At 39.7% G+C, this 6,148-nt stretch overlaps 1 long non-coding RNA gene across 1 annotated transcript; it reads left to right on the forward strand.

Moving 5' to 3' along the window:
* Window positions 1-342: 342 nt before the first annotated feature.
* LOC117676332 (uncharacterized) lies at window positions 343-1,562 on the forward strand. The gene is made up of 2 exons (XR_004594401.3): window positions 343-503; window positions 1,263-1,562. It is a non-coding gene; the product is annotated as an uncharacterized LOC117676332 (long non-coding RNA).
* Window positions 1,563-6,148: the final 4,586 nt, after the last annotated feature.

The raw sequence follows: 6,148 nt of genomic DNA on the forward strand, positions 1-6,148 counted from the left end.
GTGGGAATGAGTTGTTTAGCAGAGTGATGGCATTTGGGAAAAAACTGTCCTTGTGTCTTGTTGTTCTTGGTGTGCAGAGCCCTATAGTGTCGTTTTGAGGGTAGGAGTTGAATTGGATCAAGGAAAGATCCAATGTGGCACTACAGATAATCTTTTTCCTAATAGATAGAACAATTAATCAATAGAATGACTTGCCTCCAGAAGTTGTGGGTGCCCCAACACTGGAAGTTTTTAAAAAGAGATTGGCCAACCACTTGTCTGAAATTGTTAGAGAAAATTTATTTCTCTATAGCTGTGCCTATTAATGGCTTTTGGAATGGACAGATACATAAGCCAATCAGAGGGCAGCTAATATGTTTGAATCTCCAGGGTCCTACCCTAACTGTCATAGTTAGCAGTATAAAAGGAGATTCTTGTCAGAAACTCTTTGCTCTTCGATCTTCACTCGTCTTAGCTATTTGGTCTTAGGTCTTAACTCTTCTAGGATCATCCGTTAAACAACTGTGAGCAGTTTGGAAGTCTGTTAGAAGAGCAGTTCTGGTGGTTTATAATAATATTTCTTCTGAGGAAGAATTGTCATAGATAACATAGCTTAGAGAGAATAGATATAGATATAGATATATAGCTGACAGGATAATTAATCATAGTAACTAAGAGCTGTTTATTAATTGTATAGATATTGTTATGTTTTTATTATGTAAATAAAAACATTTACTGTTAAATGATTTAAAGGCTCATTTGTTAAAGTAGAAATTCATAGAGACAAAGGTTCACGGTTCATTGATTTTATTAACCTCCACAACAGAAATGGTATAGGGTTTCCTATTTGAGCAGGAACTTGGACTGGAAGACCTCCAAGGTCCCTTCTAACTCCTTTATTCTATTAAGATTTATTCTGATCAGTTTCGTTGGAATTAGGATTGGCAAGAAACATACAATATACTTTTAATAAATTAATGAGCAACCAGTACGTCACTGAGGACTTTCAACTATGTAATGTCAAAACTGTACTCTGCTGATAACCAAAGACAAATCAAGCAGAAAATCCCAGAGCTGTTTTGAACATTGGTCCATCTTTGCCTGAAGAGTTGAAACAGGAGTATTGTCAAATCTTGAGCCCTTTGTCTGTGCAATCGCACAGCCAGCGTGCATGAGCAAACAGCAAGGGAAGCTCAGAGGAAGTACTGATAATGCTCCCCTTTCTCTTCGCAAGCCTGTTAATATTTGATTTTATATTTCATTTGATCTGGTTATTTTAACAGGTTACTCGATCAAAACTTTTAAGATTAGAGCACGGGAAGAAGGAAACAAGTTAAATCAATTCACATTTGTATCACCTTTTGTCGGAGAATATACTAACATGAATGGACCAGTACAAAGTGGCTCTGATGAGTCCTTTTTCCGAGGGATGATTTGACTTCAATCCAATCAAACTGAATCATCCTATTGAAACTCCGCACAACCTTAGCATAAAGGAAGTCTAGCCGGGATGTCCTTCAGCCAAGTACTTAATTTTGCAAAAATCTATCTGTAATTAAAGAATCTGCTAGTACGAACTGTTACAGTACCAACCATATTTAATTGAGAATTAATAAAGCAGTTGAAGGGAAATTAAATCCCAATTGATCGTTGGAAGAGCACCTATTGAGGTATAAGTTATAAAAGATAAATCTACTTGCCATGTAATTAATTCAAATTTGCAGAACCAAATGAGTGTGCAACTCTGTTCCTATTATTTCACTGCACTTGTGAGGAATGTTTAGCAATTTAATTACCATTTAGCCACACAACTAAAGGAAATTAGATATTAAGCACACTATCTAATTAACTTGGTATAGATTGCTTGCTAAACAAATATTACACATATCTAAACAATTTGTGTCAATTACAGGTCTCAACGTTCTTAAGGTTTAAAGCATTAATACCAAAATTAATTATGCTTGTCTGTAATATGCAAGAAAAATTCTCCCCTTTCTTCATTTAGTTGTAAGTAGGCCATAGACTTTAATTGTGAGAATTGCAAAAAGTGAAAGTTTTTGCCTTTCTGTATAAGCGAACCAATATATCTCATAGTTGATACACAGGATCCCTTTTCCCAAAGTATTATGTTTTTCAAGTCATCCATCTTGAATGACTTTTATTTCAAGAGCAAATTCTATGTTTGCTTCTTGGGAAGACACAGGGGTCAACAGTTTTGTGTTGGACTCAGTGGCTCAGTACCCTTCCAAATTCTAAAAGTCTGTCCTATTAACATTGCCAATAATGAGTTATCCTTTTCAAACGTCTTTGATGCCATTTTATTATCTTCTCATAGTGGAAATCACTTTTTTCTTTTTCTAAAGTTTTGCAACTGCTTATCAAATGTAAGTAGTTGTAAAAGCAAAGACAAGAATCTTCTAATCTTGAGTAACATACTTAATGGATGTCCTGCCTCAATAATAGTGAGAAAACAATCCCTTTGTTTCCCTACGGCAGGGGTCAGCAACCCATAGCTCTGGAGCAGCATGTGGCTCTTTCATCCCTCGGCTGCAGCTCCCTGTCACACAAAATATGTGTCACAACTGCCAATGTGCGACACCCACTGACACACAATTTATTAAGCTTTTTGACCCCCGATAGGCCAATCATGGATAAATCCAAGAAAAGAAAAGCTTTAGAAGAAAACAGAATCTTTAATTCAACTACATATGCTAGTTTTGTGGCCGCTTAGGAAATAGTCAGGCACGGGAAGAGTTTTGTGGCTCCCGGTGTTTTCTTTTGTCTGGGAAACGGGTCCAAATGGCTCTCTGAGTGTTTAACATTGCCGACCCCTGCCTTATGGAATAGACTGCCACAATGTGTGAGTCACCAAACCAAAGATAAGCAATAAGCTCAAACAGGTTTGGTGTTGCCAAGCTGTTTCTCTCCATTGACATCTCTAGCTTGAGTTCTTCCAAGAATAGAGAAACTCAGGTAACAAAGCAGATTGGAAAAAGGATTAAGCTTCAGCTTGAAGCGGGGGGAAAATCATCCTAATCATCTAAGCAATGGAAAATTGGGATGGATATTTATAGATGTTCAGATGTAATACCGGTTCCCCACCCACCCCACAAAAAAAAAAAAAAAAAAAAGAGAGCGAGAGAGAGAAACAGAAGATCAGGCCCAGGAGAGGACTTCAGATTTATATTTTCTAATAGAATATTTTCCAAAATATTTCTAAATATTTTTTGGAATATTGGTATTTTTTTTTGTCCTTCCAAATGAAGAAGACTTCAGTCCTTGAGTCTGTACCTGATTTTGAAACCTAGGAAGCAAGGGATTCCACCAGAAGAAGAGAAGGTCAAGCAGTCTCAAATCTGCAGGCATGATCGGGTAATCAAAACCCCACACTTTTCAAAAACATGCCTTGCACACATTACACCAAGATGGATGGATGGATAGATAGATAGAGATAGAGAGATAGATTATAGATAGATAGAGATAGAGAGATAGATTGTGTGTGTGTATGTGCATGTGCATGTGCATGTGGATGTGCATACACATATATGTATAAAGGGTGACTAGTATAGATCTATTTCAAGCTATTTAGCTCTCATCAGCCAGAGGTGGTATTTGCCAGTTCTCCGAGCTACTCAAAATTTCCGCTACCGGTTCTCCAGAACCTGTTAGAACCTGCAGAATCTGTTAGAACCTGCTGCTAGGAAGTGTCCACCTTTGACTTAAGGAGGATGACTATGAAGTTAATTAAACACATCTGTAGTGTTCCACTCAATTATCTTTCAAGTTCCACTGATTTCTTTCTTTCTTGTTTTTTATCATGCAGAGTTTTCATCATGCAACCGTGGCCAAGCAGGGTTGGGATTTTGATTAACTGTCTTTTGATTAATTGTCAGGGTTATTACTCACTATCACGTTAAAGTGTGACTTGCTTTTCCTGAATAGCACACAAATAACTCTCCAGCCATAGCAGATATCCTAATGCCCCTCATATCTGGCATATCACCAGGTTCTAGGTATAGGAGTGCTTTGCACATGCGGTAAAGTTAAAGATGCATTTCTAGGTTACATGATAAAAACACTACAGTGATGTTTTATAGACAGTTCAGTGGGATTAGATAACAGATGATATTCATTTCGTTCCATTTATCCTCTGAAGCACAGTCTGAATTCTTCATTTTCCTTTCAGGAAATACACACTCTCCAAAGTAATTTCTGGATAAGAGCTCTTGTTCGGTGTCTTGTGTGAAGACTAATAACAACACAAAATTGCATCGTTCTTCTTCTCTTTTTTTTTTTACTCTTGCTGCCTGAAAAACTGTTGGAAAGCTTCAATAGCATTTTTTTTTAAAAAAAAGAAGTAATACGGGGCATCTGTACTAGGGACAATACCTTTGAGCCTGGAATGGTAGTAATTAGGCTATGTCACAAGAAACAGTTTAACTTGCAGCTTTTCTCTGTCAATCGATCCCCTGCTTTTTTAATATTCTGCATGCATGCACACTCACACACGCATAGACACACAAAGAGAAATCAGTCACAGTGTATAAAAGCCTTCGTAAGACCACGCTTAGAATTCTGCATCCAGTTTTGGTCACTATATTATAAAAAAGACGTAGACACTCTGGAAAGAGTTCACAAAAGAGCAACAAGGATGATTCTGGGGCTGGAGGCTAAAATGTATGAAGAACAGTTGCAGGACTTGGATATATCGAGTCTAGCGAAAAGAAGGACTAGGGGTGACATGAGGGCAGTCTTCCAATATTTGAGAAGCTGCCACAAAGAAGAGGGAGGATCAATCTATTTTCCAAAGTAGAAGGCAAGACAAGAAAAAATGGATGGAAGCTAACGAAGGAGAGAAGCAGACTAGAACTAAGGAGAAATTTTGTAGCAGTGAGAACAATTAACCAGTGGAATAGCTTGCCTTCAGAAATTGTAGATGCTCCATCACTGGAGATTTTAAGATTCTGGACAGCCACTTGTCTGGAAGGGTATAGGGTTTCCTTCTTGAGTAGGCAGTTGGACTAGAAGACCTCCAAGGTCCCCCCCCAACTCCAGAGGTGGGTTTCAGCAGGTTCTGACCAGTTCTGGAGAACCGGTTGTGGAAATTTTGAATAGTTCGGAGAACCGGTAAATACCATCTCTGACTGGCCCCGCCCCCATCTATTCTCTGCCTCCCGAGTCCCAGCTGATCGGGAGGAAATGGGGATTTTACAATATCCTTCCCCTGGAGTTGGGTGGGAATGGAGATTTTACAGTATCCTTCCCCATGCCATGCCCACCAAGCCACGCCCACCAAGCCATGCCATGCCCGCCAAGCCACATCCACAGAACCAGTAGTAAAAATTTTGAAACCCACCACTGCCCAATTCTGTTATTCTGTTAATGCTGGTAACCTGCTAGCACATTTTCATCTTCATTTGCACCAGCATCTTCATACTGATACACTACATGTTTTAAAGATATAGAGGAAATTATTTCTGATGAGCCTAATGCTTTTAGGCTCATCCTATGTTCCGCTGTAAATATCGGGATACATATCACCCTGAACCTACTTTTACACAGCGTGGCCTGGGTAGTATTTCAGTTACATTGACCCAGGGGTGAAATGTTACTGGTTCACACCGATTTGGGTGAACTGGTAGTTTAAAAAAGCTATTTCTGACAATCAGCTGTGCCGCATCATTTATATTCACTAGAAAGCAGGAAATCCTGCTTTCTAGCGAATATAAATCATGCGGCACAGCTGTTCCCCCCTCCCTGTTCTATTTACCTTCTTAAGCCTCCTTTTTCCACGCAAAGCATGTGTTTAGTCCATACTGTGCATGCGTGTGTGCAGTGTGCATTTCACACACACTGCACCTGCACGGGCAGCAAACCAGTGGCAAACTGCAGAGGATTTCACCACTGCATTGACCTCCATGAGGGGGGACCTCTATGAGGGGGGTTCCAATCCAATTTGGGACTCATCAGATGTAGCTAGCTCCATGTTATTCTAAGGCAGAGGTGTCAAACTCAAGGCCCGTGGATGGATCCGGGCCCATGGGATCCTTAGATCTGACCAGCAGGGCCACCATGAAAACATCAAAGGACCAGCCCACAATACCTCTGCCAGCAAAAACGTGCATGCAGCCCTCGCGAGCTCTGTTTTCACTGGCAGAGGGTTGCAGGA

Source organism: Pantherophis guttatus, chromosome 11 (assembly GCF_059756535.1).
Source record: "Pantherophis guttatus breed Tessera chromosome 11, ASM5975653v1, whole genome shotgun sequence".
In the NCBI taxonomy this organism is placed as follows: Eukaryota; Metazoa; Chordata; class Lepidosauria; order Squamata; family Colubridae; genus Pantherophis; species Pantherophis guttatus.